Source organism: Nipponia nippon, unplaced genomic scaffold, assembly GCF_047370975.1.
Source record: "Nipponia nippon isolate SJK-2023a ecotype South Korea unplaced genomic scaffold, ASM4737097v1 scaffold_11, whole genome shotgun sequence".
Classification (NCBI taxonomy): domain Eukaryota; kingdom Metazoa; phylum Chordata; class Aves; order Pelecaniformes; family Threskiornithidae; genus Nipponia; species Nipponia nippon.
The window spans coordinates 10,559,138-10,585,490 of NW_028262302.1; the positions used below are offsets into that span (position 1 = coordinate 10,559,138).

The 26,353-nt window shown below is 38.0% G+C and overlaps 1 long non-coding RNA gene across 1 annotated transcript in view; it reads right to left on the bottom strand.

Moving 5' to 3' along the window:
• Positions 1 to 9,711: 9,711 nt before the first annotated feature.
• The window catches only part of LOC148056819 (uncharacterized), a 29,051-nt gene continuing 12,409 nt past the window's right edge, over positions 9,712 to 26,353 (bottom strand). Inside the window, exons 2-4 of the long non-coding RNA XR_015702211.1 lie at positions 24,455 to 24,509; positions 22,656 to 22,799; positions 9,712 to 10,000 (exon numbers count right to left, since the gene is read on the bottom strand). This is a non-coding gene — a long non-coding RNA (uncharacterized LOC148056819). The remainder of the gene's footprint in view (positions 10,001 to 22,655; positions 22,800 to 24,454; positions 24,510 to 26,353) is intronic.

Genomic DNA, 26,353 nt, shown 5'->3' on the forward strand with positions numbered 1-26,353 from the left:
TGTTGTATTCTGAACCATGCTGACACTGTTACTGTAGGATAAATCCTGCTGCAAGTCTTAGATTCACGATACTTGAAGCCTCTGGATGGTACAAGTAGGAAGGTTATTGTACCTTCTGACATAGGTTAAAGTAATAAAGGCCTTTCCAGTAGAGCTGGGAGGATAACGGGAAATATTTAGATTTAAGGTATTTTTGTAAATATTTTTTTAAACTCACATGAATGACAATGTGTAGGTAGAGTGTAGTATTTTTCACAGAAATTGGCCATCTCCAGACAGAAAAAAAAAAAAAAAAAACAAAAAAAAAAAATCTAACTGAGACTATAGAAATTGCAAACCACAAAAGTAATATTTCAACCTATTTATTCCATTCAAAAAGGAAAACTCAGATACTGAACCCACTGAAGGGTCCTTTTAGCAACACATCTCATTGATCATGATGTTTAAATAACTATTAAAACCTGAGACCTACCAAATGGTTTTTCATCAATGCTAACTGCAAAGAATTTTGTCTTTGGGTCACGTTCTAGCTAGATAACAATGAAATCTCAGCTGGACTCTCTGTAGGCACAAGGAGAGAAGTATGCAATGCATTATGTATAGATTTTGTACATTGTCTTTAATAAAGACAGAAAATGTGGTACGGCTAATATTCATCTATAAAAAAATCCCTTACACATTTTGTAAGCTTTTAGCTCCTTGTTTCTTGTGCTGTGAAAGCCTTCTATCACTTATGTATGTGGGAAAAACGCACTACTGAAAGCTTAGGAACTAGAAACAAATACACAATATCTTGTCCTACAAAAGTTGTGTGCTCTCTAGCAACAAAATCTGCCATAGTCAGTAGATAACATACTGCATTCGCTGGCTTTTATACTTGGGGTAAATATATTTGTTTACATCTCTGAGACAGCAACAAGATAAATCATAATGAATCTACCACTATGCTAAAAAATCACAAATTAAAACCCTTCTTCTCTCTATATCTGTCACTTATCCCTTCCTCAAGTATAAATAAACACAACTCAGATCATTACAAGATTCCCTATCAACTTAAGACAAAAATCATGCTTGAAAAGGCATCGTGTGGCCAGAATTGCACAGAATCTAACTATCTTTTCTAAACTCCAGCTGCAGGTAATTCAATTACTTATGACTTCCACCACCCATCTTCCAACATGTTTTTGAATTCCATGAAACTTATTAGCTCCATTGGAGGCAGATAATAGTACACAGTTTACATTTATGGATTAAACATATCCTATTCTCTCTCGTGCTGGTGAAGCCGTGTAAATTTTGTCATTAAATCACCCTGTGCCACCTCTCTGCCCCAACTTGAAACCTTCAAGACAAGTTTTGGGCACATCTTTATTGTCAGCCCAAATCAGCAACTGCTCCTACTAAGCAGATTGGAAATGTTCAGCTGCTTTGAAAGGTAAGAATAGCGTGGCATAGCTAGATCCTTCTAGTTGACCAAAAGACCAAAGAATGGGCTCTGATATTGTTTGTTTTGCTCACACACATAGATATAGCCTAGGTTCCTTTTTTCTTCTTTCTCTTGACACAGAACAGCCTCTGTTACATAGAAGCAAAATATAGTGAAAGGCCCTTTGCAAAACTCTCTTCAAACACAATTCCTTCTAAGGCTCTGTTAGGTAACTTGGTGTTAGACTCTGTTTAGAATTGCAAGAGCATCAGGTAAGGAACTGGGCAAGAACAGCAAAAGGAAGTAAATAAACATAAGATATGCTAGTTACAGAAAAAAAAAATTAGGTTGAGGGTTTCAAACACTGGACGGTGGGGGGGTGAAAAAAAAAAGCCACCTAGCTAGAAATGAATCTTCAAGCATTCTTCTGTTCTTTCTTTTTCTTGAACACTGCTGAAGATTTTGTGAGCAAAGCTCTCTTTTCAATTCATTTGCATTCTCTTTGATCTCCTTAATCAATGGGTTACATGGACTATGCTTTCCTATTGCCAAGTTGAATCTAAATTAACTAGTTCATCTGAAAATCCTTCTCAAGTGATTGAAATGTTCATGGCCATATACCACAGTCATAGGATGACAGAAAACCTTAGAAGATTGTAAAGATTTTCCAAGGCACCAGGAATCACCTTTTAATAGCTGGAAATTGTGAAGTTTGGGTAAATGTCTTCTGTGACCAAATATTTAATGTTTTCCAAAACAGCAAAAGATATTTCTATTATGTATGGAAATACGATATTTTTTTTCTAATTTTGAAAATGGATTTTTACTAGTTGGAGATTAGCCATTCCACTCCCTGTGCAAAGCTGTTGAAGAGCACTTAATAATTCGTTGTTTGACTGGCTTTGCTGGCTTAACTGCTGCTTAACTCTGATTCTTCTCAAGTTATCAGTATGTGTTAATCATTCTTTCATACAGTCCTTTGCTTTACGAAGCATTGTCCATCTAAGGGAGAAGAGAGATTTTAGTAAAGGAACATACCTGAGCAAGAACAGCTTCCAGAGCTCAGCCAGCAAGAGGGTAAGGAGGAAAAATAGCATAGTGATCTTTTTACAGTGATAAAATTCAAGTAGCGTTGCTAGTATTTCCTTTCAAAACCTTTCTATTTATTCTGGAGTTAAAAGGCAAACTTGAAGGAAAATTTTATACATGTCTGACTTTCTCTTTGCTTTCAAATTCACTTTGAATTTTGATATGCATTTTAGAAACTTAGTAAAACAGCTGCACCATGAGCATGACCATGTAACCACCGGAGACTTCCTTATGAGCACTGCCAACAGGAAGGAGATGTTAACTTAAAAGAACAGATGTCAGGGGACAAAATCCCTCAGTTTCAGAAACTGTTGCTGTATTTCTGACAGTCTTAAATTCAACAAATTTGGTCTCAAGGGTCAACATAGGAATCAAATTCATGAGCAGAAGACTCCATTTGCTTCTCTTATCTTCAGATTAAAACTACAGAGAGGATGTTTAGTGTCTGAGCTCATATAATGTGACACCATTATGCCTCTGATAGATTGTAGGTTTACAACACTGAGGGATAAAGAGATGGAAATGAATTTAAAAAATATGGACAACAGTGCATAATCTGCAGGGAGAAGATCAGAAAGGCGAAGGTGCAGCTGGAACTTAAACTGGCCACCGCCGTTAAAGACAACAAAAAAAGTTTTTATAAATATGTCAGTGACAAAAGGAGGGCCAGGGAGAATCTCCCTCCTTTGTTGGATGCAGAAGGTAACCTTGCCACGAAGGATGAGGAGAAGGCAGAGGTACTTAATGCCTTCTTTGCCTCAGTCTTTAATAGTCAGACTGGTCATCCTCGGGGTTTTCAGGCCCCTGAGCTGGGAGATGGAGACAGGATGCAGAGTGAAGCCCCAGTTGTTGAAGAGGTGGCAGTCACTGACCTGCTCCTCCACCTGGATGCGCACAAGTCCATGGGCCCAGATGGGATCCACCCGAGGATACTGAGGGAGCTAGTGGAGGAGCTGGCCAAGCCACTCTCCCTCATTTATCAGCAGTCCTGGTCAACCGGGGAGGTCCCAGATGACTGGAAGCTAGCAAACATGACGCCCCTCTACAAGAAGGGTCGGAAGGAGGATCCGGGGAACTACAGGCCTGTCAGCCTGACCTCGGTGCCAGGAAAGGTCATGGAACAAATCATCTTGAGTGCCATTACACAGCATGTGCAAGGACAACCGGGGGATCAAGCTCAGCCAGCATGGGTTTATGAAAGGGAGGTCCTGCTTCACTAACCTGGTCTCCTTCTATGACAAGGTGACCCGCTTAGTGGATGAGGGGAAGGCTGTGGATGTTGTCTACTTGGACTTTAGTAAGGCCTTTGACACGGTCTCCCACAGCATTCTCCTGGAGAAGCTGGCTGCTCACAGCTTGGATGGGTGCACTCTGCAATGGGTTAAAAGCTGGCTAGACAGCCGAGCCCAGAGAGCCGTGGTGAATGGAGTCAAATCCAGTTGGCGGCCAGTCACGAGTGGTGTTCCCCAGGGCTCAGTGTTGGGGCCGGTCCTGTTCAACATCTTCATTGATGATCTGGATGAGGGGATTGAGTGCACCCTCAGTAAGTTTGCAGATGACAGCAAGTTGGGTGGAAGTGTCGATCTGCTGGAGGATAGGAAGGCCCTGCAGAGGGACCTGGACAGGCTGGATCGTTGGGCTGGGGCCAGCTGTATGAGGTTCAAGAAGGCTCAGTGCCGGGTCCTGCGCTTGGGTCACAACATCCCCATGCAACGCTACAGGCTGGGGGAGGAGTGGCTGGAGAGCTGCCCAGCAGAAAAGGACCTGGGGGTGTTGGTTGACAACCGCCTGAACATGAGCCAGCAGTGTGTTCAGGTGGCCAAGAGGGCCAATGGCATTCTGGCCTGTATCAAGAATAGCGTGGCCAGCAGGACCAGGGAGTGGTGCCCTGGTGCACCATAGTGCCCATTGTACTCGGCACTGGTGAGGCCGCACCTCGAGTACTGTGTTCAGTTTTAGGCCCCTCCCTACAAGAAGGGCATCGAGGTGCTGGAGTGTGTCCAAAGGAGGGCAACGAAGCTGGTGAAGGGTCTGGAGAACAAGTCTTATGAGGAGCAGCTGAGGGAGCTGGGGTGGTTTAGTGTGGAGAAGAGGAGGCTGAGGGGAGATCTTATTGCTCTCTACAACTACCTGCAAGGAGGTTGTAGGGAGGTGGGGGTTGGTCTCTTCTCCCTAGTAACAAGTGATAGGACAAGAGGAAACGGCCTCAAGCTGTGCCAGGGGAGGTTTAGGTTAGACATTAGGAAAAACTTCTTCACCGAGTGGGTAGTCAAGCATTGGAACAGGCTACCCAGGGAAGTGGTTGAGTCTCCATCCCTGAAGGTATTTAAAAACCGGATAGATGTGGTGGTCGAGGACATGGTTTAGTGGTGGACTTGGCAGTGATAGGTTAACGACTGGACTCGATGATCTTAAGGGTCTTTTCCAATCTTGACGATTCTATGACTCTATGATCTAGTTCTAGGGAGAGATGCTGCTTTATGGTTAAGAAACCTCATTAAACATTGGTGGTTGTCTTGATGCATTTTCACTGCACATAATGTCTCAGGACAACACAAATTTGGATTATAGGCTTAGTTTAGAACTATTGGACTTAGTTCTAAATTAAATTTGAAGGAAATTACTTTAGGTAGTTTAAATCAGCTGAGAATTTGAACATTGGAATATTAGTGACATCATTCCAGAGTGCAATTCTGAGGCAGACTAAGCACAACATCATCTTTTTTGGATATACAATACCATGAATTGCAACATGGTGTTGGATTTAGTGAAGCATAACTTGGTAGAACTGCAAGTCTGAAGGAGTACTGCACTGGGACAGACCTGCAAGGCAGCATTTGTCTTTATGTTCCCTTTTCTCTTCTGATATAAGCAGGTTGTTCTTCATTCCAATAAAGAGTGTGAATAGCTTTATTTCACGTCTGAAAAATTGTCTTAGGAGAAGCAATGCAGTATTGCATACAGAAAAGAAGAAAGAGTGCTCAGACTCAATCATTCCTGTTATGAGCGGTTTTGTCAGGAACAACAATAAATGACACCAGCAGTTCACAACCCTGAAATCTGTTTATCCCAAGACTTTGGGCTTGCTTTTCAAAGACAAATACTGTAGGTGGTCTGCAGTTAGTATAAAAAGGCCTTTTTTACTCCCAGGTATGTTGACAGATCCATGTTCAAGAGGTGCCGGGCTGATTAGGGAAACCTTTTGTCATTCTGCAGGTTTGAAAATGTTTCTCTGTTACATTTATTGTTTGATAGACAGAATAACATTAGACCATTCCACACAGTTAGATGCTGATTGAAGTGTGCTTTCCAATGCTTACGTTTTTCTACTGATGATTCACCAGTTTCAGTTTCATGACTTTTAACTCTCATTCATCTCCCAGTACTGCAAATTCTGTCTGATTGTTTTTCTAGAATCTTTTCAGCCTTTTTCTGGATCAAAATCATGGCACGCCTACCCTAATTCTTAAAGATGCTGAGGCCCTTAGGTGACTTGAGTGACGAGCACGTCATCTCTTTAATCTACATGCTTGTATGAAGCTTTATCTCTTCCCTGTTCGGTGCTGGGAAATGGATGCCAGCTCTGTGCTATTTTTTTATTCGTGTTCTCCTCAGAACATGAGGCTTTCCTTATATTGTCTGGATGTTTTTGACATCCCATTCCCAGCTGTCCCTTTCTAAAGGTTCTGCAATGTGCCTTCATATTATGTGATGTACATACATCATGCTGCCCTTTACCATACAGCCATTTAGTGTTGGAGAACAGCAGCGTTTTGGTAACATGATGTATGAACAGTTCAATTACATGATATGAGGAATCAGATAACACAAACTCCATTATCTCTATAAAAAACTGTTTCATAGAATCACAGAATCATAGAATGGTTTGGGTTGGAAGGGACCTTTAAAGGACATCTAGTCCAACCTCCCTGCAATGGGCAGGGATATCTTCAACTAGAACAGGTTGCTCAGAGCCCCATCCAGCCTGACCTTGAATGTTTCCAGGGATGGATCATCTACAACATCTCTGGGCAACCTGTTCCAGTGTTTCACCACCCTCTTTGTAAAAAATTTCTTCCTTCTATCTAGTTTGAATCTACCCTCTTTTAGTTTAAAAGCATTACCCCTTGTCCTATCCCAACAGCCTCTACTAACAAGTCTGTCCCCATCTTTCTTATAAGCCCCCTTTAACTATTGAAAGGCCACAACAAGGTCTCCCTGCAGCCTTCTCTTCTCCAGGCTAAACAGCCCCAGCTCTTTCAGCCTTTCCTTATAGCAGAGGTGTTCCATCCCTCTGATTATGTTTGTGGCCCTCCTCTGGACCCGCTCCAACAGGTCCATGTCATTCCTGTGCTGAGGACTCCAGAGCTGGATGCAGTACTCCATGTGCGGTCTCACCAGAGCAGAGTAGAGGGGCAGAATTATCTCCCTCAAGCTGCTGGCCATGCTTCTTTTGATGCAGCCCAGGATACAGTTGGCTTTCTGGGCTGCGAGAGCACATTGTCTGCTCATGTCCAGCTTTTCATCTACCAGTACCCCCAAGTCCTTCTCCACAAGGCTGCTCTCAGTCTGTTCATCCCCCAGACTGTACTGATACCAGGGGTTGCCCCAACCCAGGTTCAGGACCTTGTACCTGACCTTGTTGAACCTCATGAGGTTCACATGGGCCCTCTTCTTGAGCTCATGACTTGTCCTGGGTAAAAGACGTATTTGCACACCCTATAACAGATACATTTTTCTTGAATACTGGCAGAGCTTCAGTTCCTAGGTACACAAGTCTGATCTCACAGGCAGAAAACTCGATTTGGATTTTCACTACATCTTGTTACTGTTGCTGCTGCTAGGTCTCTCATTTAATTAGTACAGTACAGGTTTTAGATCATCTTCATCTTTCTTCCTTTCTGTGAAGTTTATCTGTATTCTGCACATCATCACAAAAATCAGATGCAGAAACAAATGCAAGATGACCCTTCTGAAGTTTCCCTTTAAAAAAGGGGTGGTATTGACCTTTGATGATCTATTAACACCAACATTTGTAGATTGTGGCTATATTACAGGTTGTTCACTATGCTCAGTATTGAAAATTCTGTGCCAGTACCTATGCCTGTTTTGTGGATGAGATGAAATTGCCAGCCCTGCTACCTTTGCCTCCATGCTGAGATAAAACCTCAAGGAAATGTCTAGAGAAATTCTTGCATGTGGCACTATGGTAGTTTAAATTCTCTTTTGCTAAATGAAAATCCCTGAATTGAGAGAAGACTATCATCCAAAACAAGGTATTGATAAAATCTGACTCTGTGGGGTGATAACTAAACAATAAGTTATCTAATAAGGGATTTTAATAATATGACCATTTACATGTGACATGACTATTTAAAAGAAAAATATTTTTTTATTTCATTCCAAAGGGGCAGGAATCAAACCCAAAGCATCTCAGGAACATTCTCTGAGTTGTAAAACTTTGTGATTTATGAAAGAAACCAGGAAGTGCTGGGGAGAAGCTTTAAAGAAAACAATATTCTGACCTGGTCCCAGACAACTTCAGTGAGGTAAGGAAACAGAATCAGAGGAAATCGTTCAAGTGTTTATTATTTCATCCAGATTTTTATGTTTTCAGCTTAAAGGAGAAGAGAATAGTTTCAGGAACACACATAAAGTTCATGAAGACATGAACTGTGATCTCAAAATACCTTCCAGGGTGGTTCATTGTGAAAAAGTAATAGTGCCAGATATTAGTTCAGAGGGAAAGTTGGGAAACTTCAGTGTTTGTTTTTGTGTAACAGTATCTGATCAGAGCCTGCTTTGTTCCAGTCTGTAATGGGGACTACCAAAGCTGTTGAAATTTTGTTGAAATTAATAGAGAAAAGCTGTGTGGTGAATGAAATACCTTCCTCCAAGAAGTCTGTGAACTCTTGCAAGAGCTGTCACTCACTTCTTATGGTCAGACTGTCACCCCTGCGTGAAGAACAGGGGAGAAATATGGGAAGGGAAGAATGAGAAAGGGAACCAATGTGAAATAGCTGCATCTGCATGTAATAGACTGGAGCCTATCACACCTCTTGTTTCTATGGAAAGATGCAAACTCCTATTCCAAGACATGGAGATGCCTAGGCGATACAAAAAAGTGATCAATTACCAACTGTACATGTATGACAGGTAGAAGTTTGACTCTAATGTCATTTTTCATACCAGTGCGGAAATGAATTTGTTGCATATTAGTGTAGTGTTTAGCAGGAATTAGAGCGTAACAAGTAAGAGAGAGAGAAAAAAGAAATACCATTCTGTCAACAGTAACTTATGGAGGTGTCAGTCAGAAATCTAGGTCTGACTAAAATTAAAGAAAATCTTTGCCCCAAATAACACAGCAGTTGCATACGTATAATGAAGTGGGAATATATGGCTAAAAAACAACCAACCAAAAAACCAAATTAACAAAAAAAAACAAACAAATGGAGGAGCTGGATAAAATAAAAGTTTTTTGATGAAAAAACAGAGAACAACAAAACCTCAAGCCTCTGTTCAGAACTCATGGCTTTTCTTCTTAAGTAATTTGTTTTAGAGAGGGCTGCTCCTGATTCATATCAGTGTAACTGAATCAAACTCAGAGTTCAAAAGGTTTTTACCTGGACATCCTTTATAACCATCATTTCTGAAGCTCAGATTATAATGGAAAATCAGATCTTTCATCCCTCTGTTTCATTTCTTCCAGGTACACCAAATGATTTCCTGTAAGTGACACGCTTTCTGTGAAATAGCGTACTAATATTGGTGTGAAAAAGAAAATAAATATGTAAAAAGGGAAAATCCTGTTCTGCATACTTGTCTTGAACAGTAGATTAAATAAAAGGCTTTACTGGAACTTATCTAAACTGTGATATCTAAGCATACAGCAGAAAAAGACTGTGTGTGTATGCAAAACATTGTGAAATTACACATTTTCAAAGCCATAGCCCATAAATACATGAATAGCTTAAATATCTTTCCACTTATACACAAGTTTAATAGAATAGGGTCTCAAAAAAAAAAAAAAAGTTAAAATCCAGGTGCAATTATTCTGCTTTATCTTCATCACTCCAAATTGTAGACCGTTCCCAAACTGAATTCCCTTTCAGTAGTACATTAATTAACTCATCACATATATATTTTGCAAAAGAATTGTACATACACAAACCAACCACTTTTACATCTGCCATGCATCATGAACCATATAAAATAAAATAAATTGACTTTTATTTTTATCTTTGTCCTTAATTCACAAAATTTCACTGAAGTTTTACAATATAGAGAACAGAGGAAAACTCCAATAGAAAATTTAGGTAATTTACATATACATTTTCAGTGACTCATTTATAATCTATGCAATGTAATTATCAGTGAACTGCTATAGATAATTTCCCCATAATTTTCTTCCTCCTACATCATGCATTATAATTGCTTTCATCCTCCATATCATGTGTGCTTGTGTCTTCCTGCTCCTCCTCCATCCTGGATAGAGAGAGAGAGAGAAAAGAATATATGAAATCAAATACAGAGCTGGTTTTCATTTGGGTGTTAAGGCTTTTTATTAAAAAAAAAAAGAAAAATAGATTTTCAAGCATGAACTCAAAGCACTTGATTTGATTTAGTGTCCTCAACTTCAGCTCAGATTTTAATTTCAAGCCAAAATCCAGAGACTCACACCTACCCAGCAACACTAGGGCCATTATTAGGTGCTTGGGTGGCAGTTAGGAGGGAACAAAGCTATATTTGGATTCCTGTCCTGCTCCCCTCACACACCTCTTGAGAAGACAAAAGAATATGCATAGAATCAAATCCTGCTTTTTAATATGACTGTCCTATCTCCTCCTGTTGTCCTTCTCTGCTGTTCCCACACTTGGTTTCCAAGCTCCTCACTGCCTGGGAAGTAAGCTGATTTTGTTGATTGTCTTTAGCCTCATTTATGGAATATCCCACATTGGTCACATTGCCTTTATACCTGCAGTGCAAGGGCAGATATTGTGTTACTGTAAAGGAAGTGAAGTTTTAATAGTGTTAACTGAGATTTACCTGTAGGACACCCAATCTACCCTTTGGTCATATTATTCACAGAATTTTTGCCTCTTTAATCTGGTTGCTTATATAATTTATTTGCCAAGGTTTCTATAATCAAGGTATTGCATGGAGCACAAATATTTAATATATTTGTTTAACAGTTAAGCACATGCTAAGTATTTTTTCCTGTTCCATCCTTGACCTCCAGGCCCACAGCAAGCCATTTCTGGAAGCAGTTCCTTCTGTTGGTAGAAGCAATCTTTGATGGAGAAAACAAATTGTGCTTGTTTGAGACCCTTTTAAAGATATAGTTCCCAATATATCCCATGTACTCGTCATTGTCATCCCAGAAGTACAGTCAAAATTGGAAGTTTTAGGCAGTGGTTTGTGTATTTTATTGCAATACTATTGGACCTGATGTGAAGCACAGTAAGCTACGGAACTGGCCACGGCTTCACACAAGCCAATGAAGATTCAAGATGCATAAATACCAGAGCACTACAGTTTATTATATTTGATTTTGTTCCCTGTTCTCAAGCAACTCGCTTTTTAAAAAAAAAACACATGATGTATGGAGTTGTAGAGGGAGGGAGTTTTGACATTAGGCCCATATGTACCACGGTTATCAGATACATTCAAGTGGACCTCTGTCATAATTTTCTACTGAACCATAGCACAGATAATACAGTGACTGAACAGGAGAAATGGGGGAACAGAACTAGTACTCAGTTAATTGTGTATGCTTTTCAGCAGTTTTATGCTATGTTGTCCTCATATTATCCTTAGCTATTGCAAGTCATATGGCAAAGAGTGAATGGCAATGGACACGGAGCATAGAGAACTCCAAACTTGTGTGTACATGTGAGTTTGCAGCCTTCTTCACACCAAGACGTGGAAAGTCTGAACACTTCTTGATACTGATGCAGGGCCTGAAGAACTCATAGCATTTCTGGACTTTCAGATTGTCTGCTCCAATAGTGACATAGTAGATTCTGACAAAACTTGCCTTCTTGGTAAAGCTCACCTTGAAGGTATTTGGAGTCAACTCTGTTTTCACTGGATGAGAAAGTGAGAAAATAAGCTATCTATCTTGAGCAGACTTTGTGATAGGTATTCCTTGTGGGTTGGATTTACTTCCCAATGGACTTCAAAGCCAACTTGGTGGTATGATGAACAGGCTTCTTATGTAGTTGTCACTTCATTATTAGTATTGTTGAACACACCATGACATACAATGATCAAAGAGTACTTCAGTTTGTACTACTAGAACATATTTACCTTGAACTTTTGAAATGACGAAGTCTCATCATACCGAGATACTTTAATACATGTATTGGCAGGACTTTAAAGTTTTAGGAAAGGACAACATGTTCTGAAGGAAAATTCACCTTCCATCTTACAACTAACACCCTATGGTGCTAACCACAGACACATACTCCAACAACTGACAGTGTACACGTACATCCGCATTCCAAGCTCTGCCATCTTTTTGATTGAATCAGTGTGTAAAAGCTGACATTCATAACATCAAAAATAGCCAAGCCATGTAAATAACCAGTATGGACAGAGCCTAGTGAAATGCTAAGTGTAAGTGGCTGCCACTGTCATATCTTGCAGAGAATCAAGCTCTCTAAAGCACTAAATCTTGAATTACTTAAAAATGCCGAGAGTAAGAACTAACTGGAGACCAAGTTCAATCCTTTCATAGTTCAGTTAAAAAAATCAAATCAAAAGGTGTTGAACAGGAGTAGAAAAGATTCACAAGTCTTTATGAAGTGTCTCACAAGGGGTTTTACCTTGTCAAATGCCATCATCAAAATTAATTTGACAAAAAGAGAAGTCTATTGATTCTCTTTTAACTGTTATGCATGAATTATAAAAAGCTTGGATAAAAGAAAAAAAAATGGTGAAGGGGAAAGTTTATCTTACAGCCAAACAAGAAACACGCAAGGCTTCAAGTCAAGAATGATAAATGATGGGTAGAAGAGGTGGGAAGAGTTTCATCAAGCTTCAAATCCAGAAAAAGGTCACACATTTCCACAGCATTCAAAACAGTCTGTTCCCCTAAAATCAGTGGCATTTTGCATCTCTTTGGTGAAGATGACCATGTTCTGTTAAGAAGAAATATGAAATAGAGCAGTACTGATGTAGATACTTCCATGCTTTGCTAAGCTGTTTGTATGTTAACTGTAATGAAACTTTTGATAAAATTCCACTGCTCTATTTAGGAGCCAGCTAGCAAACCAGCAGCTATTTGCAATGTCTTTATGGGGTTACATAGCTGTTGCTGATCAAGGCAATGAGGTCTGATGTTATTCTTACCAATTCATAGCAGTCACCACCCCAAAAGGAGATTAAATAAGGAGATAATGACTTGGGAGTTCAAGTTTGCCAGCATCATTGACCTCTCCAAACAAAAAGGTTATCAGTCATGCTGTGATAAATGATGGACTAGCTTGCTTCTCTCTGTTTCCTGAAAAGTCTTTCCAGAAACATAAGCAATGGAGTTGCTAGTGGAGCTATTCAGAAAAATCTTCCTGCAGGTCAATTCAGCTTCAATGATAAATTAAATTAATCTTAATATGATTTCTGCAGCTGAATAAATGCAAGATATTTTTGAGGAATGGAATGAAAATCTTTATGTACCCATATATGAACTGACCAAAGCTTCTCATCCTGTCAGTCCTGAAGACCTCTTGAGGCCTCTGTAGCATTTTGGCTGTACACACAAGCCTGAGAATATTGTTTGCTTATCTTTTGATGGTATGGTGCAGAGGATCCTTGGTGTAGAAAGTTTGATAGATTCTCTCATTATCAAAAATGGCAGTAAGCAAAGCTGTGCTCTCTCACTGTGTTTGAATATAGGTACGTTTCCATAATGCTTTTAGGGACAAAGAAAGATAAAAGCATCTTTATTCAACTTTTCCTAGATGGCAGATGTTCTGTGCTGTTCCAAATCTGCTTTACTGTATTATGGACACTACTGATAATGGCAAGTTGCTGGTAAGCACTCTTGTATATGTTCAGCACATTTCTGTCTGTTTTGATCAAGATGCCAAGTTGTTAAGTTTGACTATTAGCATAAGAAAAACACAGGTCTGTTGCAACCCTCTCCCTGCTAAAAAGAATGTTGAGGCCTTAAAGTACACTGAAATAACAGTATAATTGTGCTACCTCAGCAGTCTTCTGTCTAAGTTACCATGTCACACTGACACCCTACTGACTACCCTACTGTATAACTGTAAAACCAAGACATGTTACAGTTATTGTTTCAAGGGACTGAGTCAACTATGCTATCTTTTTGCCTTTTCTAGCATAAAATGACAGGATTTAGTATGAAATACTAGAGTCTTATAGAATTGTCAAACATTTATCATTGACACAATGCAGCTTCCTTCTTCACTACATGGTGCATGTGCCAGAAAACGCGCTACCCAAAGCCACTTTGTATAACCATTTAAAATTCAAAGAAAGGGTGAGGAGTAGGCTAATCTACCCTCTTTGCAAAGACATGCTCCATGCAAATCTTGAACATTGGTTCAGTGACATCATTATCACAGAGTTGGAGGCTATGAATAAAGACCATCAGTTGCATTGGGAAGTATATACTTATTGCATCAAAATTGATGAAGGAAAAAGTCAGAATAATGGTATGTATCACAAAGACATGAGAGAAGGATATGCGAACGTAAAAACCACAGGAACTGACCACAAGTGTGTAGCAAAAAATTGACTGTTTATGGTAAAAGACAGATATGCTAAATTTTCACGCAGAGAAACTCACAAAAGCTTCAGCACCATTTATTGGTACACATTACAACATGTACACACTATTGCTGCTTCAGAAAAGATTCTCCTTTTATTTAGAAAGTGTGGCACTCTGAAAGGACAGAAAAGACAGCACCAATCCTGAAACACTTTTAGAGTTTATTGCTGAGACTGTTATAAATTATTAAGCTTGAGAACAATTTCTTTATGCTGTGGGAAGTTGTAATATTTTTTCCTGACGGCAACATTTTCCCTGCATGTAATTCTGGTATTTTACAAGTTTGGTCTCCAAATACAAAGAAAGAGCTTTTTAAGAGACTTCAGACATTTTAAAGTGTTATTAGTACAATATATACCTCTTTCAGTTTCTTGTAATAAATAAAGCACCTGGCTTCACAGGTGGCGGATAAAGACATGGTTTCCATAATTTTTTTAAACTTCTTTAAAACATATTTATGAAATACCTCACTTTCTTTCCTGTAATATACATGGCACATTCAGATCGCTTGTAGTGTGGGGTGGTATTATAACTGTGTTAATGCCCTACTGGGACAGTCTGTATAAGTCACTCATGGTGTTGCCATTTATGAGTACAGCGATCTCAAATTCATACTTAGAAAACTCTTGTCATGTCACAATGTCTTTTCTATACTTCATTTATATAACAGATTAATTTACTGGTGACACAGACAACTGCAAACTGCACCACAGCACAAGCATGAACACATTCATACAGCTAGCTAAAGGGTAAAGCTCCATTTCATTCCTTGCCCAGGTTCCCAAGCCAAACAGATTGTACCACTGGTAAGGAAACACATAGAGATGCCACAAAATAAATGGGGATAGAGATATGCAGCAAGAACCAACAGTAGTGAGAAAATGACTTTTTAAAAACTGTGCAGTGTAACTGAGACTTCCAAAGTTTTAAAAGGTCTATTTCAGCTCAGTTTAGCACTGGTTTTAACAGAAAAAAGAGAATCTTTGAAAGGTTATGTTGTTTGAAACGATGAACAGAGAATTAAAAGACGTTCAGTGAAGCAACAATCTGCATGGCTAGCTTTATTCTTATGACTGAGAAGAAATTTTGTTTTGTTTAGATAAGAAATTTTCATAGACGCTTACTCTCTCCTCTTTCTCTGTCACAGAAAAATTACAAAGCTGTCCATTATAGGCATTCCTTACTTTAGAGCTGTATTCAAGGCCTGCTTTTCACAAAATTTATTATTTTTACTACTGCACATTATTTAGATTAGAAAGAGTGCATCCCAAAAAGAGATGCAATGGGAAAACTTATTCTTGTGCTGAACAATTAATTCCTCACCAAAATTTCTCCAATCATTTTATGGTGTATGATTGTCGTGGTTTAACCACAGCTAGCAACTAAGCACCACACTGCACCACACAGCCACTCGCTCACTCCCCCCCGGTGGGATGGGGGAGAGAATCAGAAGAATAAAAGTGAGAAAACTCATGGGTTCAGATAAAAACAGTTTAATAGGTAAAGCAAAAGCTGCACGCACAAGCAAAGCAAAGCAAGGAATTCATTCACTACTTCCCATCGGCAGGCAGATATTCAGCCATTCTGAGGAAAGCGGGGCTCCATCACGCATAACAGTTACTTGGGAAGACAAATGCCATCACTCCAAACGTCCCCCCTGCCCTTCCTGCTTCTTCGCCCAACTTATATACTGAGCATGACGTCATATGGTATGGAACAGCCCTTTGGCCAGTCTGGGTCAGCTGTCCTGGCTGTGCCCCCTCCCGGCTTCTTGTGCACCTGGCAGAGCATGGGAAGCTGAAAAGTCCTTGACTAGTGTAAAGACTACTCAGCAACAACCAAAATATCAGTGTGTTATCAACATTATTCTCATCCTAAATCCAAAACACAGCTCTATACCAGCTACTAAGAAGGAAATTAACTCTATCCCAGCTGAAACCGGGACAATGATGCTGGAATCTTTACTGCATTATTTGTGCACCTGAGAGTCGAGGCATAGACACCAAGGCTGGGAAAAAGCAGCAGCGTGAAGTGGCTACTGGTGTGAGCCAGTATAGCACATTTTGGTCTGTCAACCAATAAAAACATATTCAAAGACAACGTTGAAGTTAGCATCGCCCGATGCTCCTGGGCCCTTACTTTGCACAGGTTTCTATCTTCCAAGGCTTTTCATGAAAGGAAAACAGTGCTGGGAAGCCAATCATGCAAGTTTCCCAAGTTTGGTCATTATTTTTATGGGTGTTAAGATGGTGAGGCAATTTGCTGTACAGACTATTGGCTGTGGCATAGGAGCCATGGCATTTGCATGTGACTGCTTTCCTGGATTTAAATGGAACCATGCTATATAAAGCAACTTGAAATCCACAAACAAATAGACTTTTTAACAGATCAGTATTATTATTAGTGAGATTCCTGGTGTGTGGAAGGAATTTCATCTCAAAAGGTTATGGGAATGAAATAGCTGGAAACAGTTTTGTGTCTGGACTAATGATACCATCAGAGTACATACTGTACCCTAAAGTAGAACTTTGTTAGGTCTTTGGCTCAGAAAGACAACTGAACAGCAGCAGGTAAGGGGTAGACTGCTAGAACATCCATCGTATCAGACTTTGGTTTAGGCAGTTCGAACAATTTCTCTGGGAATTTAGAAAAAGTCCTTGCCCAAAAGTTATCAGGAAGAAAAGGAAGTATGACATACTCCAATATGAAAGTAGAATATTTTAAAATAAACCTTATAACCTGGACCTGAATGAGACAGATATTCTCCCAGTAATGAGATAAAATGGGTACCTGGAGGAAGAATGAAAAATTTGTTTTATTTAGAGAAAAAACTTCTAAAACATAAACCTTTTTTAATTTATGTTGGCTTTCAGTTCTGGATGCCCAGAGTAGAAATGCCTGGGTGATCATTTAAAAAAAAACCTTCAGCAGAAACATCTCACTGGTTCCAGTTCCCACCCCTGGTGCAGAAGTGGTACAGAGGAGTGCAGGTTGCATTTATAGCTTTGGTTGGTCAGGCCCAAGATGTTTGCTTTTGTTTATGTGAACAAAATGATTTTGAGTCAAGGTTATATTGGCTTTTAAAATGTTGCAAACATTGTCCAGCTGCTGGAGCACATCAAATCAGCAGCTGGAGAAGAAGCTGGATTATACATGTCTTCTGGACAATATTTTAACTGAGTGCTGTCTGCTCCAGACAACTGCTCTGTCACGGCAAGTGCCATTTCCTCTCCCTCAAACCACTTCAATGCTCCACTTTACATTTATACTTCTTTGGTCCCAGAGTACCTACAAACAAGTATTTATAGCTGATACAGCCATATAGCACAGTTACATTTTATTTTCACTTCCTAAAAGGGCAATCATTTGCAGTTTAGAGCTAAGCTTGGTTTTGCTTTTTTTTTTTTTTTTTTTTAAGAACTAGTACTGCTAATAGTGAATGTTGAGATAATGTAACAAAATATGAAATGTCTAAAGCTAATGGCAAAGCAAAAAGTGACAGAACAGATGTGATTATAGAAAATGAGATTCATCTTAATATGGGCAAAGTTCTGATTATGTTTACTTTGACATTTCTTGTGTGCTAGTAGCTTCTATACTGAAAAGCACTTTTTAGATAAATTTACTGTATCCAAAATACCATAACATTCTTCTTTCTTTAAAATGAGAAAATTAAAATGTTGCCTTCAGTAGCACTTTGTGTGTGAAACAACAATGTTCATTTTACTAATAAGTTTATATTACTAGTAAGTCATATGTTTTGTCTCATTCATTCTTTCGAATTTAACCCAAAGTCCATGGCGAGAAACAAGTGAAAAGAGTCTTTGTAGAACTGAACAACAAGTAAAATTAAACACACATATATAAATAATATATATAAATATAAATAATATATATGATTTTATATGTGTGTATATATTTTCTAATTATACATCAGAATTCTACTTTTGAGAATGTTCATTTGTACAGAAATTTTCCTAATTCTTCAGGTAAGGCATAAATAAAACCATTTTCTCCACTTTTATAGCACTTCTCATAATAAGGAAAAAGAAGTTTAAGATTCATAAGGTAATGCAACATCCAGAAGTATCTTCCTTTTTTTTACCTTTATCCTCATTTTCTTTTTAGCATTTATGTTTTTGTGGATAAGTATCTTTCACCTGTTGTGCAGCGTTGAGTGTTACATAAAGCATAATAAAGCTTTAAACAGCTTAGTTTATAACAGATTTCTACAATCTTCCCTCCACATCACTGCTACAGAAACAGACATTGTAATGTTATGGGGCACTGTCAGGTCTGTCAGCATACCATTATAAAAGTGAAAGATTTAGGTTTGTATGGCATTTTTCACAAAGTATATGTAAGGTTAATAATGCCAGGATAGTCAATAGAGAAAAAAAAACTAAATGAAGTTTATTTTCTAAAGGGTTTTATGCTCTAAACACACACATACTGTTCTAATCCATCTGCTTTTATGAATTTAATAGAATACCTATTTTACCACTGTAAAGTTCAAAAATCTCTTACTGGGAGAAAAGAGAGATGACTGTAGAATATTTCAGTTGGATTGCAGCTGTGATCTTCAAATCAAGGATTCTGCCAAACTGTCAGAGCTTTTCTTACTTGCCTACCCTAGGAAACCCTTCTATTTCACACATAAGAAAATGGGTATTCCCCTGTTCCACCCACCTAAATAAGAATCTTGATCTATTCTACTCTCTTCTTCTTCTGGTAGTCCTTTTCAGATGCTAATGAACATTAACATTTAAAAGGCTTAATGTTAATTCTACAACCTCTATTAAAACCCAGCATCTATCTCTTCTTATTCTTCTCTAAGTTTTTTAAGCTTTCATTATACACCTCCTACTTTCCCTTCACCCCATGCCTATTTGCCTTGATTTCTAGCAGCCTACTAGCAAAATGAGCTGTTCCTTTGAATTGCTCACCTGGATTTCCCTCCCACCCAGCCTTCATTAGCCTTCCAGCCACTCAATTAGGTTGTCATAGCATGTAGGCACATAGAGAGAAATGTGTTTCTTAATTACCTCTGAAAAAAACAAACAAAAAAACCCAAAACACCACACAAAAAAAAGACTAAAGAATTTAACTGTTTTTAAAAATATAAATCTGTAAAGTTGTTTATTTTTCTTCACACACATTGCTAACATTGACTTTCAATTTTAAATTATGAACTTTTTAATTATGAAAAAGGAAGAAGGAATAAGAATAAAAGCTTCAGGTAAGATCACAAGCCTTTTTTTCTCTTTTCTCCAAGCATATGAAAAGTTTGCTAAAGTGTCTGTTGCATCTACAGACAAACAAGTTTCCTAGAAAGTCAGAGATGTAATACATAGAAAAAACCAAAGTAGTAATAAAAACACTCATATGCACATACAATTCAGGTTTTCTGCATACATCCAGTTCAGATTTGCTGCCCCAGAAGTTGTGATTCTTGACATTGGTTCCAGGACAGGAAATTTTTTATATGAGCATGCTATGCTGCACATCATTCCATATCCTCTGTCTCCCTCCTAAACAGGCATTACCAGAATACGTTCTAATATAAAAAAACCCCAACAATATTTGTTTCACACATCATAAAAAAAGATCCTACCCTGGTTTGCAGTTTAATTACAGACAGAAACAATTAGAATGAATGATTATGAAAAGCAAGATGATGAGTTTTAGTGTATTTAACTATAACAATTAATAAAAGTATAATTTCACACATGTAATGGTGGTCTTGAGATGAAGAGAGAACTCTGTGTTGCTGTGAAACTCAAACCAACAGAACTCTTGCTTTTTACTTTGTTCTTCTCAGTATCAACTGCAAAATAATATTTAGGTTACTATTTAGCTATTTGGGTAGAGAGGTTTTTGCATGAAAGGTGCATTGGGACTCCCACTGCATTTCATGGCCGTTTTATGGATTGTGAATACGAGTTATTGAGTTGTATATGTCATGTTCTTGCTGCTGGATGTCCTGGAAGATTGGAAAGACAGTATTGCTTCAACATGTCCAGAGAACTGGGAAGAGCAGTTGGAACTTCCTATTGTTGGCTACCTACGATTTTTCAGCAAAACAATCTCATTTTGCTTGGACATTCCTAACTTCCCCTGAAAAGAAAAAAAAAAAGGGGGGGGGGGGAGGGGGAAGCAGCTTTGCAGCCGATGTAGTTTACCAGGCTATGCAGTACTGGAAATACTTGCCAGCAGACACATTCTACATGGATGCTTTTGGCACGGTCTCTAACACAGATGGTGTTTGCTCAGCAGCACAGCCAGAGCACTCTACCTGAATCTACACGGAGAGTTCTGAAGCAATCAAGTAGTTAAGTCTAGAAATACCTGTCTCTTCTGTCAAGTTTCTTCCAAGCCTATACTTTGTTCTTCTAATTTTAAATAAACTGACTGTCAGGACTAGGCTAGACCAAATACTGTTTTTCAACCAAATGGAACACGGACGGAGAAAGAAGAAGCAGACTAGAGAGATTCAACATCTCTGAGAAACAATTATAAAAATCCACTCCAATTTTACTGAAAATTTTTCTCTTTTTTTTTAAACCAATTTTGGGAGATAGAAGATAGAAGGATAAGTTTTATTATGCCTCGTGCTGGTTTTGGCTGGGCTAGAGTTAGTTTTCTTCATAGTAGCTACTATTGGGCTATGTTTTGGATTTGTGCTGGAAACAGTGTGGAAAACACAGGGGTGTTTTAGTTACTGCTGAGCAGTGCTTACACAGAGTCAAGGCCTTTTCTGCCTCTCACACCACCCCACCAGAGAGTAGGCTGGGGGCGCACAAGAAGTTGGGAGGGGACATGGCTGGGACAGCTGACCCTAACTGACCAAAGGGATATTCCATACCATATGACATCACGCTCAGCAATAAAAAGCTAGGGGAAGAGGAAGGAAGGGGGGGGGATGTTTGGAGTTTTGGTGTTTGTCTTCCCAAGTAACCGTTACATGTGATGGAGCCTTGCTTTCCTGGAGATGGCTGGACACCTGTCTGCCAATGTGAAGTAGTGAATGAATTCCTTGTTTTGCTTTGCTTTGCTTTGCTTGTGCATACAACTTTTGCTTTATCTATTGCACTATCTTTATCTCAACCCACGAGTTTTCTCATTTTCACCCTTCCAGTTCTTTCCCCCATCCCACCAGGGGGAAGTGAGCAAGCAGCTGTGTGGTGTTTAGTTGCCGGCTGGGCTTAAACCATGACATGCCTGTACAGTAAATATGTTTCAAATATGAAAATACAGAATTCATTTTATAGATTAAAATAATGTGTGTTAGACATCCAAAAGTTTGTTGCAAGTTTTTTGCTGTGTAATATTTCTATTTATTCAAAATAATTTTATTGGGTGTTTTGGATTAGTTTGGTTTGGCTTGGTTTTTGCCCTCACAAAAGCACCCATCTGACTTTGCAGCATTACTGCATTTTTTGAAGTAATTATTCATTTAGGACCCCAGAGACTTGCCTCCATGTGTAAATTGACTAGAACAGTTCTCCTGTGGACACTTTATTTTAAAAGAGAAATATCTTTATTCCAGAATAATTGTTCTGCTTTGAACAGGCCTTTATGACAAAGCCTTTATAATGAAATTGCTATGCCAGTCAACTTTTCCCCTTACAGGCAAGTTTTATATATCATGGAGAGCCAAATCACTTGTTTCTAAGGAAAGGATTCAGTCACATTCTGGAACCTAAGAGAAAATGTAGGCAGAGTTTAAGTAGTCTGAAAGTCATATCCATAGATCTGGATGTGCTGGTGAAGTAAGAATATTGCCATGTCCTCATCATCCTAAACACCTATTGACATATATATGCACAGTATTTGCAAAATTTTGCCTCCTGGCCCATTTCATCACCTCTTCCAAAACTCATTCCTCATTTTTCTTTTGTTTCTCAATAAGAATAAAAACAATGGAGAATTTTGTGTCCTCTGTATGTCCTCATTTGTACCCCACCTTTGTAATTAAAGCTAATTTAAACCCTAAATTCAGTTGAGGAATTTTCAGCAGTACAGGAAATATAGTTAAGTATCATCTTATTTTTCAGTGTAATTCCTGAGAAGAGAAAGATAAAAAGGTCTTTCTCATGGTGTTTCAGCAAACTTGTTTCCAATCCCATTTCCATCTCTAAACTTTTTAAGGAATGTTTGCTTTGAAATTTAATATAATGTTCCAGATAGAAATTAACTGAGTTATAAGGATTCTAAATTCTAAAAAACTAATTCTTGAAACAATAAAGGAGTCCCCTTGTCCCTCAAGAAACCTTAACCAAGAGAGACTCAGTAGCAGTTAACAGTAAAATAAATCAACATCTGAATAAATAGTTTTCTTACCATGTTTATCCTCTTGATTTCTTACCAATGCTGTCATCAGAACATGACTTAAACAATTTGAAAAATTGAGTGTGATGAAAACAGCACTCTCCCATTGCTATATTGACACAGAGAGTTTGGTAGGTTTGTCAGAATTTCTTTTAGCTATTGAGAAAAGAAAAAAAAAAAGAAAATGTAAACAGTCTCTTCTATGATAAACAAATGGTCACTTTGCAAGGAGCTTGAATGACAAAAACCTCTATAGCGAAGGCCAAATATTTCTGCTAGAACGCACAGGGAGACATGTAGTTTTGAGTGCATTTGTGGTTATGTCTTTTCAGTCTGTCTAAGGCTGAGTCAAAAGCAAGTTTGTTATCTTCAGAGCTGATAACTGGAAACAGTAATTTTTAACTCAACCATTTAGTGTGTGGGAACGAGATGCAGGTGATGAATGCAAGAGAAGGGAAGGAAGTGATACTCCAATAGAAATGGAGGATTTGGCTTTGACTTTGGAAGACAGAGAAAGGTATAGCACAAATGGGAACATGAGCCATGACAAAGGAAATAGTTGCCTTTATTCAGTGATTTTCATTAAATCGAACACTAAGTGGCAATTACTGAGATTCAATAGGTACATTCAAACTTTGACAACCTCCCTCCCCCTCCAAACATGCCTTTTATATTTCGTTTGTCTTGAAACACCTGATGGCTTCGTGATGTGAAACAGCTATTACTCCATACTATGTAACACAGTGTGGGACAGTCAAGAGCTCCAGGAATGGGTCTTTTATTTCTTAGCAATTTGAGACATTTTTATGTATGGCTTGTCTGTGATTGTGTGGGAATGTATACGTGAGTATGTGTGGAATTATGTTTAGAGGTTAACCTCTTACATTTTCAGCCCTAGCTACTATAATGTAATAGTGTGCTTTTTAAACATAAAACCAGTTGTCATTTTTGTTTTATATTTCACCCCAATCATCTACATCTGAAATACTGGGATTCAAATGTTTGTTGTATGAAGGAAAATTTCATGAGAACAAAATAGGAAAAATAATTTTATATCCTGTGATAGATACAGCCAGAATGTTAGTAACGTAAAATATAAATAAACAAATCTAGCCAGGTCACTCATGTTCACATACATGCTTATGTGCAACTTAATAAAATTTTTAACGACTAAAAGAAAATAGTGATTTAGGAACACAGAAATAAAGAACCAAGTGGAATCCATGTATTTATTAAAGGGCATTACGCCATGAATCCTATTTGAATAATTAAGTTACATCTCAAATATAATTTTGCTTTTTTAACACTATTGTCCTGATTGCAAGCTTATTCCAAAACCTCACAAAGAAATACATATTGTAAACCCATTTTGCTTTTGTTTTTAGCTTAGTTTTGTATATTAGTGAAGCTTAGGTATCAACTCAGTAATGTCATGTTTGATAAACCATGTCTTAGGTAATGAAATGCCATGTGTCCAAAATGATATTAGCTCTTAATGAAGAGAAGTATTCATGTACATGTGACAACTTCAGATAAGATTCAAGATACGTTGAAATACAGGTCATTTGCAAACACTCTCTAGATGTGAGTGTTAATGGGACAGACTTATAGTATATCTATCCCTGAAGAATATTTATTTTCTGATGCTGAAAAATCTTTGCAGGTTCTACTAACCCCTTCTAATATATTATTTCTATTTTCTGGAGAATCTTGGGTTTTATCTATGAAACACCCATCAAAACAATTACCTAACCTTTCTTAGCTTTTCATAGTTATTTGAATAAAACTACACAGCTTCTAGAGATATGTACCTTTCAAAACTTATAAACGTCTTTGTTTTCTCCTCTTTTTGTCAGTGTGCAGGACCTAAATGGTAGGTAAAAACTAATGTCAGAAAGTTTATTGCTACAATTAAAACATACATTAAAATACACATAATATATTTAATGTCATATTTAAAAAAGAAAAAACAGAGACTTCTATTTTTCATCCAGATTCAAATAAAACAGCATTTAAAAATGGATTTATCACAAGCTAATAATTCTGTTTTGCAATTAGCTCTAATAATAGCACTGATGGCTACTATAGAGCTAGATGGCTAGAGGAAAAGAACAGGAAAACAATTCACTAAGAGGACCATATCTGTATCCTCATTCGCACCCACATTCATGTATTTTCATGAGATCCATAAGGATCATAAGCACCATTTTCTTATGGAAAATAAAAAGATATCCAGAAAGTCCTCCAATACAGAACATATGCAAGGTGTCACATCTTGTGCTTTTTCTTTCACTATAAAACTGACAAGGTTGCAACGAAAAGTCTTCAGTCTTTAAACATCTTCTCAAGCAAGAAATCCTTTGATTTTTTAATAAAATCTCTTACTGGAAGACTGTGTGTTTCTGTTTACGTGAAACTCAAGCCCAACTGCAGAACAACATTCCTGACATTTCTATACTACATTTCAGGTTTCTGGTTTTGATTTTTTTTGGGGAACAGCCAAAGTCCAACTATTCCTCACGATGCAGCCTGAGGTCTGTAACACACTGTCAGCCCTCTCACTGCTTTCTTTCAAGGCCGGCAGGTATGGCAGCACCCAAGTATGAACTTTCAGTGGCTCACTGGACAGAATCACTATGATACTTAACCTGTATGTGTACCAGGCATGGCTGGGAAGGCAGGTGCTACTGAAAAGCTGGAAAGCTCAGCTTAAAAGTGGGAAAGTTTTTCAGAATGCTAAACACGTGTAAGTTTGCATCTGCTACCATTTATGTTTTCATTACTGCAACACACCTTTTCATTCTGGAAGTTGTTTTACTTTAATAAATGAAGCTTTAATTAACAATCTGTGTTTTAATTGGAAAAAAAAGGTATTGAATCTAAGCAAGATACTTAAAGCATTTTGTTCTTGTCTTTTCTTTCTTTTTTGCTTTAATGCAACCGACTGACAAACCTATAAGTCTGGGAATAGACCATGTTTCTCTTAAAGAAAGATTTCTTTGTGTTCCTCTAACAAGAATAACTCCTCCTAGTGACTAAGAAAGTAATATTCTGTTTGGTTGCTACTACAGCTACTTGAGAAATTAGATGTGGTGATGCTTATCCTTAAAAATTATGCTAAAAAACTGAAACTTCAACATTATGCAAGTCAAAATTACTGCTATAATTAGTATAATTTCACTATATCATTACTGACCGGTAATGCTATTACCATGACTAGTATTATTACTTTTAGCCCTTATTACTGTTACTGTTATGACTGCTGTTGTCATTATTGTTTCTATATTAAGTCTATTGTTGCTACTACCACTACTATTACTGCTATTAAAAATAAAAAGTTCAGTTTTACTTGATCAATATTTTGGTCACCAGTTCAAAATTGATTCCATTTCAGAGCCCGTCAATGACATCCAGCAGGGAATTTTTTCTATCACCTTAAGTACATGGTCAGACAAAACACTTTCTGATAGCATTTATTCCTTGACTAGGGATAGAGAGCCTAGATGACTATTTTAGACTAGATTCCTTTAGATAACTCAAATTAGTGGATTGAATCTTGTGTTACTGAAGAGATCTCTATGGAAAGAAGATAATATGAAGTTGTAAATTTACTGGACACACTTCTTTCCAGGAGGATACTTCTAGTCACAGCAGGTTCTGATTTATTTATTCTAATTTGAAAGTTATAATCTTCCTAAACTCATAAAAAG